Source organism: Dermacentor andersoni, chromosome 7 (genome assembly GCF_023375885.2).
Source record: "Dermacentor andersoni chromosome 7, qqDerAnde1_hic_scaffold, whole genome shotgun sequence".
Classification (NCBI taxonomy): domain Eukaryota; kingdom Metazoa; phylum Arthropoda; class Arachnida; order Ixodida; family Ixodidae; genus Dermacentor; species Dermacentor andersoni.
The window spans coordinates 87,842,275-87,856,825 of record NC_092820.1 but is presented as its reverse complement, the minus strand read 5'-3'; the positions used below and the strand labels follow the sequence as shown (position 1 = coordinate 87,856,825).

General features: G+C 45.7%; 1 long non-coding RNA gene across 1 annotated transcript; it reads left to right on the top strand.

The window, feature by feature from the left end:
* Window positions 1-463: 463 nt before the first annotated feature.
* LOC126526814 (uncharacterized) lies at window positions 464-8,314 on the top strand. The gene is made up of 2 exons (XR_008611274.2): window positions 464-629; window positions 8,215-8,314. It is a non-coding gene; the product is annotated as an uncharacterized lncRNA (long non-coding RNA).
* Window positions 8,315-14,551: the final 6,237 nt, after the last annotated feature.

The following is a 14,551-nucleotide window of genomic DNA, read 5'->3' as shown; positions in this document are numbered from 1 at the left end:
TGACGCAAGCGGAGGGATACATTTGATTTGCGGCGGACCATTTCCGCAGCTTTTACGGCATTGCACGCTATCGAAGAAACGTAGTATAGATGACGCAGCGGGTCCTAAAAAGAAGCTGGAGGGAGGAGCCATAGCTGCCGCTTGGCCGTTTCGCAGCGTTTGCGCACACGGGCACGGCGTTCACATTTTCAGACCACAGGGTGGTTTGGTGCCGCGACATGGGACCGATTGTTTTCATAGAAGCACGAACTATAAGTCATTCTGGGGCACATGCCTCAAGCATAACGGTTTTTGACGGTAGCAATGTGTGGTGAAGATGCCCGTCGATGTTGAATGCTGTACGCAATAACGGCGACAGTAACCGCGCGTTGTTCAGCGAACATCTGTTTCTAATATTGTGATTTTGGCACACGGACCTTGAGGGAGCGTGAGTCATTTTAATGGTATTTTTGCTTTGCAGCCTGCGGGTGCGATCCCACCGTGCATCTTGGACAACACCAGTCAAGCTGGTTTCATTACGATACGAAAACCGGCACTTGTCGGACAGGTGCATGGAATCAAAACTGCAACGGATTTGAAACAGAATGGGCGTGCAAGACATATTGTGAAGATTGAAGCGAAAGCATTGAGTATGTATGGAGTATGTATCCCCTAACTACCCATCTAACAAAGCATGGCTGCAGTGGGCATTTTTTTTTCGGGTTTCGCAATACATTGTGGTGAACGGCCACCTAATAAATTGTTAGAGGAGCTTTTCTCTGACTATCGATATATTGACAAAGCCAAGATGACGGTTGATAGATCATGCGCAGTGGCTCTCTGACGGTAATCCTCGGTAATTCTCTAAAGTGCCTCAAAAATGTCCGCCCTCCTTAGCAGCATTGTCTCTAACTATGTTGAATTGTGATGGGGAAGTAAGGTTTACGTAACATGTTGCGCAAAATGTCGAGAGATGGCGGCATAGATTTTGAAACACTGTCGAAAAACACGGTCAATTAAATTGCATCACTAAAACATTTTAAACTACCGCGTTACACAATAAAAGGTGTTGAGAAAGGTCTGAGCAGGCTCGCTCTATGAATGAACACGACAGCATGAGAGGAACCGACGTGTTCGTGGTGGTAGTCACGGGCATTACAAGTAAGGTCGAGGCACGCTATCGCTAAAGTGTCACTTGTGTCATCCGCCATGGCATGAGTAAGCTTTGATGGCGTATTTGTAGGTCTGATAAGGATAGACACCTCCAATAAATGTCAGAAGTTTCATCACAGTATACACGGTGGAGCGGCGCAGGTCACCGAATTCGATCACAGAACACAAGATGTTTTCAGGCTAGTTACGGCAACGACCGTCTGATGCCAGGTGGCTGGTTCAAGGAAAGGAGGAGGCGCAGCCTTGCTTATTAGGAGAGGCATGAGGTGGCAAAGGGTAAAAGATACCAGTGCGGAGCATTTATGAATAGGAACACGTTGGTAGGCAGAAAAAAGGATATGGCTTGGAGCATCTAACCTACGGACAGGTAGTGGTAGCAGCCATAAAGATAAAGAATTTATAAATTACATTAGGAGCAGTGATAATGAGTTCAAAGCATCTGTCCGGGTAGTTCTAGAAGATGTGAATGAGAAAAAACATGATTTATGCGCATATACGGATTAGAACGGTTTTCTTGTGCTGGATCTGTGCAATGAATAAACAGAACCGCGTACTAGTTAACAGGGAGAGTAAGTGTCATGGATAGGTAACGTGGAAGTATGGAAATAGACGGTTTTGGATCGATTACACCTTAGTCTCACAAACCATCTACGAGGACTTGACCAAATGATGACAGATTAACACGGAAAAATAATTGAAAAGTAAGTAACAAATATCGCAAAAGCATCGAGTAGAAATTTGAGATGTCTTATACAGCAGCATGGGAATATAGAAAACTGTTTAACGTTATGCAGCAGCAGATCAGACACAAGGCATAAAAAATGATGGATTGCAAAGATGAAACGACGCAAGGCCGCTATAACCTGAAGCTATTCGAAACTTTTCTATTCCAATTCTGCAATCAGCACTCCACAATTGGTCAAAAATTTTTCTGGCCGCCCCGCTTCTGTCTGTCACGCAACTTCACTAAAACAGCGATAGTACCCTATTTGATAAAACATGTACACTCTGATTATGTATGAATAGATCGAACAAAAGAAAAATATTTATTTCTGCTTGAACCCTTTTCGACATTACGTTGCTGCTATTGGTCAAAAATTCTTGGGCTACGCCATATTCCCCTGTCTGTCACGTGGCGTTACAAAACCGCGAGAATTCACCGCGTCAAAGTGAAGTGTGCGTTTCAAAGGCGCTTTATTGATTATTTTACTGAATAGCTTGAGAATACCGCGTTCCGAAAGGAATCGAAGATGGCTGCCAGCCAATCACTCGGGTACTGGCTACTTGTGCCTGCCGGAGAGCAGGCGTTTATTCGCGTATAATAAATTTTTTGTGTGGCAGTATAACCTTATCGAGGCCTGTCCGCACGTATACGACATGGCTCTGCCGAGTATTCTTTGCTGAGGACCCGTTTTATCGGCATATGGAAGTTTGCATTGCAATTCGCCGCGATTTTTCTACGTCCGGGCAAGATAGTAAGAGCAAGCAGACTCATCGTAGACGCCGGCACCACCGTGCTCATCCGGTGATGATATTCACTGAACTGGCTCAGCCCCATCGAATCCCTCTGCCCTTCAGCGTTCTACTTGTCTCATGTCAGCCAATTACATAAGAGAAACAGTTCCATGTAGGCAACGTTATTCGTTTTGAAAGCAAAAAAAAAAGAAAATCAACTCCTAAAACGAAAAGAGCGTTTGCTTGGACTGTTCAGACAACGATGCTGGTTACCACCCAAAACTTGCGTCGCCGATTAGGTAAATTTGATGCCAGCAGGTGATAATAAAGCATTTTGGAATAGATTTACGGTATAGGACCTCCAGTGGTGGAAAAATAAAATAAAGCAAGCTATAGAAGGGCGTAAGCAGGTGAAAGAAAGGTAATCGAGAAGCTGTAATTTTGGGATTGACATGAACATGACAAAGAAAAAAAGTATGCAGATCCTGCGCACTGTACTAATCGATGTGAGCGAAGCATTCCGTGCTGGATGCTTTGATTGACGATATTTATCGGAGATGTTGACGTCTAAAGCTTATTTGCTTGAACGTTTAGTCTAAGACGAGTGTTAGAGTGATGTTAAACGTTCCTTTGCGGGCACCACTGCTCTTTGTCGGCGTAGTACACAGAACGCACAGGGAGAGGTGTTTACTTTAGCCGTGCTTGTGCGCCATATTTCACAACCTCAGAGAGGGTGGAGCATAGTCATTATCTCACATGGCACATCGCATTGTCGCAGAAGTATTAAACTTGAATTGGATTGTTGGGCTGCACGTGCTAAAAGCACAATCGGATTATGAGGCACGCCCCATTGCGGAGTCCGGCGTAATTCTGACACCGTAATGTTCTCTATCATGTCCCAAATTCTAAGTCCATGTGATTTTTCTCCAAGGCCCGTAGCAACGTAATAGCCGCAAAGCTAACGCGGCAGGCACAGAAGTGTCGATTTGATGGTCGACCACTTCCGTAAGGTCGCCTGGACGTTGCGGTGCGCTTTGATTATTATGGCTCTGCTTCTGCACGCCCTGCGTAGTTCGTCCGCTTGACGTTTTTTTATGGTGTTTATTTTTCAAAAATAGAAGCAACACACTGTACTGTATCTTGAGCTTAATTAAGCTTATCCAGTTTCCCCGCAACCACCGTCGTATAGTAGCAGGGTTTGCTAGCCTTCACAGGTCAACTTCCCCCTCCCGGTACGGGAACTGCCTCTTCTCCACCCTCCTCCCTGCAGTTCTATGTGACTCCCCTCTGGACTCGCACCTTAGTAGAAAAGAAGGGGATTCACGGATAATTACAGCTCCCGACAGGTTACAGGTTGACAGGTCGTTACAGGTGGCGACGACGAGGGAGCTCCACAGGGCATTGTGCACATTCGATGCGGTTGAAGGAAAACGAGTTTCTAGCGTCGCTTTTCCTCTCTGACGCGCTCCTGTCATGTATGCACACACTGCTTCCCCCTCCCCGTCCCATCAATGTGGTGTGCCTGACAGCAGCATTGGGAAAGTCGAAGGAAGAGACAAAGAAAGCTTGCTTTAAAACTGCACATAAGTGGCCACGTCCACTTGCTGGAATGCATTACAGCACATGGATGCAAACACATCGTACGCCGACGCACATCTCTGGCACACACCCCATAGTGCACACGCACGTTGCAAAGACATGTGGGTTTTTCTACGAATCTTCGAGGGTCGTACGATAAACACAGAAGGCACGGACGGCAGGTGCGCAACTCGCGTACAATAAACACACTGAAACGAAAGCCAGGTACGGACAATACGGGAGTAACCTGCGCCAGATGAGCAAATATGATGTTTTCCAACGGACACAGTCACAACGTACACCGAAACATCGCGCAAGGCACGTGTGTATCTTGGTCTCGTATCAAAAATGTCTGAGGCTGCAGTTAATGTTAATAACACAAGGAGGTTATTTAAATTAAGCCACGCCGCAGGTAACAGCGCCAAGCGCGGAAAACGATATTAATGGGCTTTTAGAGTAGTGACACGAGACCAAATTGTTTAGATAACGCCACAGTGAAGGCTTTACAAAAACCACGCCACACTATCTCGAAGGCCATGCTTTTGCCGGCTGCAAACAGTAGAAGCGATTCAAAATTGAAAACGCTTCATACAATTTCTTTCTACGCTAAATTAGAGCGCACAACATACACTGTTCTGTGTTTTTTTTTCTCGCCCCATTCATACGTAGTTGGGTGCAACGCGGCACAATATGTTAGTGTGCTGATGGTAGTGGTTAATATTTATTGCATCACGGAGGCCACAGCACTACCCTATTTCAACTGCGACGGTGATCGCGTCTATCTAATCAGCATATTCTTGCTCCGTTTTCAACCTGCTGGTCGGTTTGGCAAGCTGCTACGATATGCTTGTCTCATGTCATATCTCTCATATGTGACTTCGTTCGCATGCACGTAAGTGCCAGAAGATAGATTGCGTCTCCCTGCAGTTTCGCCGTGTGCGTGACATCCCGGAAAAATTGTGGACCAACGATGGTCACGCCATGCAGAGCGTTCCCTTTGACCCTGGCTGTCGTGAAAAGTTGTGTGGAAGTCGCAAAGAAATAACGCGCATTATTAGTGTGCCTCAGCTGGTGCACTACGCAACGCCACGAATGCTGAGAGCAACATCGCAGCACTGGCAACTTGGACGGTGCTTTTTGACCACGTCGTAGCATTATACTAATACATTTGACCATGTATACCCATGAACAGAGCAATAGACTGCACTATCCCTGACCAACACAAGAGACAGCGCACAACATACACTGTTCTGTGTTTTTTTTTTCTCGCCTCATTCATACGTAGTTGGGTGCAACGCGGCACAATACGTTAGTGTGCTGATGGTAGTGGTTAATATTTATTGCATCACGGAGGCCACAGCACTACCCTATTTCAACTGCGACGGTGTTGCAGCTTTTCTCCTGAGGTTGATTGATAACGGCTTATCTGCGTCTGCGTCTTTGCAGATTGCTACTGCAATGGCGTTTCCTTCCTTATAAATACTTCGACGTTCTAATTAATCTCTGCGTACGAGGTTTTCGGTTAACGAGCTCTATTAGGAAAACTGTAACTATACTGTAACATATACTAATATTAGTATATGTGCTTGCTAAACACACGCCTGTTGTGCGTGTTTATCGTGTAGGTATAGAGTGCTTTGCGAACGTAGAAATCTGAACTCCCACGACAGCAGTGAAACCTGTGTTATGGCTTGCTGAGCACTGGGTGTTAGAATTTAGTTAAAGAAGTTTATTGCCTTCATGTGAAACTGAAAATCTTGGTAAGCGCTTTCTTCCGATGAGAAAGATTACGCTTGGGAGTAGTCGTGTTCATCGGGCACACCTGTGCGTGAGTTGCAGCTTTTCTCCTGAGGTTGATTGATAACGGCTTATCTGCGTCTGCGTCTTTGCAGATTGCTACTGCAATGGCGTTTCCTTCCTTATAAATACTTCGACGTTCTAATTAATCTCTGCGTACGAGGTTTTCGGTTAACGAGCTCTATTAGGAAAACTGTAACTAGTCGCAGCTTCTGTGACGGCTTAGCGGGTTCCTATTACGATGACATTCATCTAAAATTAGTATTTGTACTCTCGTGCCATCCTGTAATAGTGGAGGCATTGTTCTTTTGACTGTTTTACATGTTCCTTGCATGTGTTCACAACATGACAGCCTTATTGTGCCAATGGTATATGTTAAGGCAGAATTATTTTGGGGTGTGGATGGGATGACTTAACACAGCGTCCACATAATAGAGCCACTGAATATGCGTTGTAGAATACCACTGAACATGCGTTGTATTGTGCACAAGTTCATTTCGCAAGGAAGGCACAAGCTGTAATACAAAGGCATAAAATCCTTAACATCTTCATAAACGCTGTTTGCCAGGCATAAAAAGGTGAATTCGCGCTGAATAATTTCTATCCCTTACCATCGAGAAAGGATGCCTTTTCTCGTGTATTGATAATAGGAGCTGGCTCACACATCTTATTATGTATGTGGGATGCCTGACTGATTTTTACTTTTCAATGTTCATGCATGGGTCAAAAGTCATGAACAATGCTAATCGGCCTGAAGCCCCATCATGACAATGCACTGCCAAGTCAGACGAGCGAACTGGTCTATGGAGTGAGAAATGGTGATCCCATAGGCACATATTTGGGCACCGGCTAGTCGTTGATATGTTCATTTGATCACATGTAAAAAGAATGCAGCACACTGCCTCTGACACACAGTGGACAAATTTGATGGTACCTTTCCACAAACAAGCCTTGCTGGAATCGTTGCCTTCCTCGATTCAGTTTTGAACTGTCGTGCATATGATGCCTACTACATGTTTTGCTGGAAATATATGTGGATAGCAGTCCAAAAACGAATTGATAAAGGCACCCAGGCAGTGAAGTCTTCCTTAGTTAAAGCTACCCCAAAATGTGTCTTGTGTCGGTCAGGGATAGTGCAGTCTATTGCTCTGTTCATGGGTATACATGGTCAAATGTACGTTGGGTAGACTGGCTGGTGTCTCAGCACGCTCGCGGCTTAGAGAGCAGCAAAGTTCACTCAAGGGACCAATGTATTCATCCCACTTCACCATGCAAACTCAGGATGAGCTGTCTGCCGTATTTAAATCGTTCCACATCTGTTGTTCACCTACGGGAACCGATTGCCGAAATGTAGGGCAACATGTGTAAACCAGTGCTAATTATTTACGCCTGATAAAGTTGAGTGCCCTGTAAACGGCATGGAATCTCAATAACCGTGATTATTCTATTTGAGGAAAACACTGTTTACGATGCGTTCATACAATTGTATTGCAACTTGTGCCCTCGTTTTGAAAGAATCTTTGTACAAGTGCTCATGCAGTGTACATAATTTATTCCTTCAATCAAAATAAATGTTAAATTGACAGCTTTTGTGTCCTGTGATCTCCCTTTGCCACTTGTTGTCTTGCACATAAACGTTAAGTATGTCAACGCACCAGCTTTCAGAGTTACTTGTTACTCATTGTTTATCAACTCGGAACTTCGTTTTGAGCCGGAACAAACTCACAGTTTTTGTCACTTCCAATCAGTGCAGTACTAATATCTGACTTCTCATAAAGCATGCTATTATGTACTTCATTTTTTTGCATTTATGCTTTGTGTAATAATAGCCTCGTTGTACACGCGATGAGTTGTAGAGATAAAGGCTGCATTTTGTCTGTGGCTAGTTTCTCAGGAGGTGATCAGAGGCAAATACTGGTATATCTCTTGTTCTGGATGTCTGGCACAACCTGTACCTCTCTCTGCATGGCACAAAATGTAGGCTCACTGAATCTGCTATGTGTTCTGTGTAGAGTCGTTAGAATATTACTTTCTGACAAACATAACCCATAAAATTTCGCATGAAGCCTCCACACTAATGTCACTGCGCATACCTGCACTTTCATTTAGACTTTTTTTGCTAACAGTACTTAATCACAAAATTAGTTATGGGGTAAGCTTGTTGTATAAAAACATTTTTTTTATGTCACCGTGCTTTTAAGTAAAGTAAAAAGTTATTTTTCTTTCTTTCAGGCAGTGCTGTATCTCTGGTGACCACTAGAATATGCGACAGGTTGTAACGTGGTTGTGGCTTCCACAAGATTGCCAAGTTTCATTAAAAGGTTCCTCTATGCTTCAGGCTGAGTTGTCATTTAGTCAAAAATAGAACGTGGAGCAGTTCATACTTATAACATTGCCTTGAGAAATAACTTGCTTTCTAGCGAAGCAGAGTGTGTATAAGGAAATTTGGTGCACTCATATGATTCTCATATCTTCATAGAAAGCTCAATTTTCATTTAGGATCTCGAATAAGCAAGTGTTTGTACTGCTCTTTTGCTTCACGTATTGCACATCAAATTGTGATCAACCGAATAAAGGTAAATAAATCGTTCACCATAGTAAATATGTATACAGCAGTATGAGACGGGGGCAATCTGATTCACGCATTTTTAATAGATAGATATTTGATTTGCCCCCTAAGGCACCCGCATGGTCCCAGGAACACACCACACACCGTGATATCACACCGTATTTCTGTATCACACCGTGATACAGAAAGCACCATGAGAGCGCACAAAACGCACGACATTCAACACGCCAACAATACCATGGAAGGTAAACCAAACACACCAGACTGGGTTCAAGGTGAACACGAGATCGGGTGCACCAAGCTGGCGACAAGTGTGCAGGCATTTAAAGGGGTTATTACTGTACTGCGTTAGGATAGCAATAAACTACAAATATATCTTTTTACCTGGGTACCGCGAACGTGCCCTTGCATGACTTTCAATGCACAAATCAGCATTGCAGCCTTCAACGTTGCTGGCCAATTTATGATAGACTCCACGTTAGGGAATGCATCAAAAAACGTATTACAGGAGCGTCAGTCACTCAGACAATTAGGACGCATATAGCTAGTAGCTTCTCCGTTGAAAGACATTATTTTATTTTTTCATAAGGGCGGACTTCTCTGTGCGCAGCATGCTCGAGTGCATCTGCAGGAAGCCTTTGCGGAACAGGCCCCATGTCGTCAGGGTTGATTTGCCGTTCTCATACGACATGTTCAAATACGTACACATGCCGCAGCTTGTCGCCGGAATTCCAGTTATTGAATGCAGCGAACCCTTCGTACGCTTCTGGCAAGTTTGAAGGGTCTTTAAGAGATAATCCACGGAAGGTGCGCGTCTCCGTGGTTTGTTGCAGCATGATATGGGACGCTGGCGCTACCATTGTGCTTGCTCAGTTGACAACAATCTTCATGGTCCCCTCGTGTAGAAGTCCGTGCTCCTGGGGAAGCTTGCGCAGCCTGCTGCTCGTTGGATGGCCCGGGGACAAGTTTGTGTTTTCTTTTTGGGGGAGCTGCGGTCTTGGATCGTGGCTTAGTGGGGTCGCTCGGTACATGAACACTCAAGCTCCTCTACTAGATATTAGTAGTGACGGTGAAGAAAGCACCAACACACTGAATGACGGAACTAGCGTTTTATTGGGCGAACATGTGCCACTCAAAACAGGCTACACTCCTAAAAGAACGACATAAGTGGGGAACACAGTCGGTGATCGGCGAAAATCTTATCTGCCGGTCAAGCACATTAGCTTTTTACATCAGGCATCGAAATTTCCGGAGTAATCGCTGGTGTGAGCGTGTCTCCGAAAAGTACTAAACAATTCGCGTCACGTGTACAATCTGATTACAAAAGCCGCGGATGACAGCAGACAGCGAATAGAAAAATTGTTAACATTCTAGAAACGTCCAATACATAAAGGCACGCACTGCACTGAGCGATACGATTTGTGAGACGGGGAAACACGGTCACCCTATAAGCATAAACTACACGTATAATTACCCCTCTTAAAAAGCACCGTCCCGATGCTGCATACAAGATACCGAAAATAAAAGCAGAGATTGTAACAAAAAAGGTAAGAAAAAAATATTCCAGTTGTTTCCTGTCATTCAGGCGCGTCTTGCGCTGAGCGCTAACTTTGTCAGTGGGTTGCACGACCTAGTGGCAATTGTCGGTGGCCCTAACCTCTTGTTTCCCGAAAGTCATGCATGCACGCGATCTTGAGCGTACCTAGGTACACGATACATTTTCGCTTAATTTGAACAAAACTTAACACCTGTGGGTAAAAATAAAAAAGGGAAATCATTTTCAGTGCTTACCGAGAGGCCCCGAGTTGCCTAGGATCCGCTCGTCGCGTCTGCCTGTCCGATTGCGTCCGAAAACTAGCGCACCCGGGTAGCTATTCAGAATGGTCAGTCGCACAGCCGTCTCAATGCCGCTCTGAGATTCGCACAAAGCAGGCAACCATGACGGCTCCCAGTGGTGTCTTCATCCTTTCTACAGCTTTGGGCAGTGGTTATACTAGAGCTACAGCGAGCCTATGCACTCGGGAGTTGGGAGTTGTATGCCTCATTTAACCTAGAGTTGTGCCTTTTTCTATCAATCAGACATGGTTTCAACATATCGTGCTTATAAGAAATTGACGGCTCTGCTACCGCCGCAGTCGCTATACAATTCTCCGGAATACAAACGAAAACAAGCAAGGATTACTTGTAGATGTAGACGAAATCTATCGACGCATGTACGATCGTTCTGACGTGCTGAAAATCAGTGTGTTAACTTTATAGCTGGGTGTTGTTGCTGCTTGATTTCCCTTCTTATTTGCGTGAATACTATAAACAAAAACCTTCCCGTCAATTTTCTATGTATCTCTTCTGCGGAAATGTTGCATCCTCAAAGAAAGCCCGTTTTGGCAGTGAGCCTCTAAAATTATTATGGAGAAGTTCTTGAACAAAAGTTGTACATTTGAAGTTTTATCGAGTGAGCAGTTACAACATCTATTCGCATAGTAGGTTCCCTGAATAAGTTTCCAATATCTGTATCAGCTAGCTTCTATGCATTGCAGGCTTGTGAAGAAAGAATCGCTTCTCACTAAGTGCTCGTCGGCGTATCTTCGTCTAAGCTCACGCACGGTTGCCATGTTGGTACTCGACGTAGCGTCTTCAAAGATTATATTGTTGGTTTTCGGTCATATTCTGATTATTGATCCTCAGGCGAGCGAGCTGTAGGGATTCTTCGGCGCGCTGGAGATATGTAGTGACGTCAAGATCCTCTTTGTTCGTGACGTGCGGCAACATGGTGTCGAGGGTCGTCGTAGGGTTGCTGACGCAAACCAACTTGAACGGCGAGATCTCTGCTGTTCCTTGCACCGCCATGATGGAAGCGAAGGTTATGTATGGCAGGACCACATCTCACGTCTTGTGCTCGACGTCGACGCAAATTGCTAGCATGTCGGCGAGGGTCTTGTTCAGGGGTTGTAGGACCATACGTCAGCGGGTGGTAGGCAGTTGTCTTCCTGTGCATTGTCTGGCTGTATTGCAGAATGGCTTTTGCGGGCTCCGCTGTAAATGCCCTCACTCTGTCGGGGATGGGGGCTTCTGGGGCGCCATGTCGCAACAGAACATTCTAAGCGAAGAACTTCGCCACTTCGGCGGCGCCACCTTTCGGTAGAGGTTTAGTTTCAGCGGAGCTGGTGAGGTAGTCAAGCTCCATGGCGATCGCAGTATTTCTGGGTGTTGAAGTCGAAGAGGGCTTCAACGAATCCATGCCAATCTGCTGAAATGGTCGAAAAGAATGTTGCGCCGGCTAAAGTAATCCTGCTGGCCTTGTCGGTGGTGTCTTGCGTTACTGATTGTCTCGGCATGTCTTGACGTAACGGAAGACGTCGGGGGCCGGCGTGGACAGTGATACTTTTCCTGTATCTTCGATAGCGTCCGAGAGAACCCGAGGTGACCAGTAGTCGGGTCGTCATGTAGGGTGTGCAGTACTTCTGGACGGAATGTTGAGGGAACAACAAGAAGGTAGTTGGCACGGACTGGTAAGGTGTTCTTCACGAGTAGGTTTTTTTTGAAGCGAAAACGAAGACAATACTCGCATAAATGTCCTAGGGAAAACGTCGCTGTTCCCTTCCAAATACTCGACGAGGCCAGTTAGCTCCGGGTGTGCTCACTGCTGTTCAACTAAGTCTCCCGCACTCATTATCCCAAGAAAGGCGAGGTCATTCTCATCGTCTTGTGGGGGAGGTTCAATGGGGGCGCGTGATAGCCAGTCGGCATAAGAGTGCTTTCGTCCAGACTTGTACATTACAGAGATGTTTTAATTTCGCAGTCAGAGGCTCCACCGCGCCAAGCGCCCTGAATGGTCCTTTAAATTCGCAAGCCAACTCATCGCGTGGTGGTCGCTGACGACTTTGAACCATCTGTTATATAGGTAAGGACGGAATTTCACTGTAGCCCAAATTATGGCGACGCATCCTTCTCTGCCCTAGAATAATTGCCTTCCGCTTTTAACAGCGACCGGCTAGCGTAAGCTATCAGCCGTTCAATTCCCTCGTTCCTCTGGAATTGAGCGGCACCAATGCCTAGGTTACTGGTGTCAGTGTGGATTTCTGTATCGGTGTCCTCGTCAAACTGCGCAAGTACTGGTGGTGACTGTATGCGTTGTTTTAGTTCTTGAAATGCGTCAGCCAGCGGCGTTTCCCACTTAAACTCGACACGACATTTAGTTAGATGTGTCAGTGGCTCACCGATGCGTGAAAGGCCTTGACAACGTGCCTTTAGTAGGTACACATGCCAAGGAATCTACGCACTGCCTGCTTGTCGATGGGCTGCTGGTTCTTTGCGTAGGCAGCTGTCTTCTGCGGGTCGAGGCGGACTCCAGACTTGCTGATGACGTCGCCCAGAGCAGAAGCTCATCGTAAGCGATGCGGCACTTTTCTGGCTTCAGGGTGAGCCCTGATGACGTGATGACCTCTAGAACTGTCGCAAGTCGCCTAAGGTTATCGTCAAAATTCCCGGCGAACAAGACGACGCTATCCGAGTAGACAAGGCAAGTCTGCCATTTTAACCCTACGAACACCGTGTCAAGCACATGCTGGAACGTTGCTGGCGCTGAGCAAAGTCTGAGTGACATGAACCTGAACTCGTAGAGGTTGGCTGTCGTAACGAAGACGGTGTTTTCTGGATCCCTCTCATCGGCTTCTATTTTCCAGTAGCCAGTCTTGAGATCCATCGACTAGAAGTATTTTGCGTTGCAGAGCCGATCCAATGCGTCGTCTATCCGTGGGACGGGGTACACCTTATTTTTCTTTATCTTGTTCAGTCGGCGATAATCCAGGCAGAAACGTAGCATTTTTTGCCACAATTTAAAACGGACAAAATGAAGGCACGTCAAAGGCAACAGGGGCGGCACTTCCAACTGATTTAGTTTGGGCGGTGACCCATGAATATATATACACATACACGCGTGCGCAGGCTGTTCACGAATCTATGTTATCCAGCGGTCAAACAATCTCGAATTCGATTTATAGAGCAAGATAGAGGCATCGCTATATAATGCAACTTTAACCTTTCTTTTTTATATAATAAGCTTTCATTAGCACACGTGCTGTTTGATTTCTGCTTCTGCCGAGAATCTTAATCTCAGAAAAACGGGGTCCGCACATGCCGGCCATGCAGTGCGCTGGCAAATGTGCCACGTTTAGTTTTGATTTAGTTCGTTTTCTTACTTGATCATCTAGCAAGCACCAACCATGACAAGCCGTTCTGTTGCAAAAAAAAAAAAAAGAACGTAGTGTTCTGCCCTTTTTTTGCCCAGGGGCTTTTCACCAGCTGCATTATGTCGTGGCGTAGTATTTCGTCAACGTGTTGTCTTGTAGCTTCACGTTCTCACGTGGAAATTCAGTTAGGGCTCTGGTGGAGTGGTCAAGTGCAGTCTTCGGTTATTATGCGATACTTTGGAAGTTGTGTTTGTCGAATCCTCGATGACGTCAAAAAGTAGTCGTATCATCGGAGGAGACTACTGAGATGTTAATGCTTACTCAGGGAGAGATTTGGATTTATGTCGAAGTCTGGTTCGGACAACGTGGACGTTACTGTAGATGCGGCATATTCCGAGAGGACCAACGCATTACTGGTTTCCACAATTTCTTCGAAGTATGCAAGCGTTGTGACCTTGTTGACGTGTTTCAATGGTTGAAGTTGGTCATCATCATTTCCGCTCAACTGCCCTGATGGTCTTGCGCATGTCGTCCGTGCCCAATAGTTCAACTTCGGCGTAGTTCGTTGGGAGCATGTGTCAGCTGAACTGACTGTTCCTAATTGCGAGTGTTTTCTCAATGGCTGTGGTCTTGGAAGCAAATGCAGAAAATGTCTTGGGCGGGTTGCGTATAAATCCGCTGAAGTGCTCTTGCTTGACACCCCTCCTCAAGGAGCGAACTTTTTCTCTTCTGTCATGTCGGGGTCGGCGTGTCTCAACAGGTGATTAGTTTCCTCCGTGAACATCGTGATGCTCTAGTTAGGAAGTTGTAC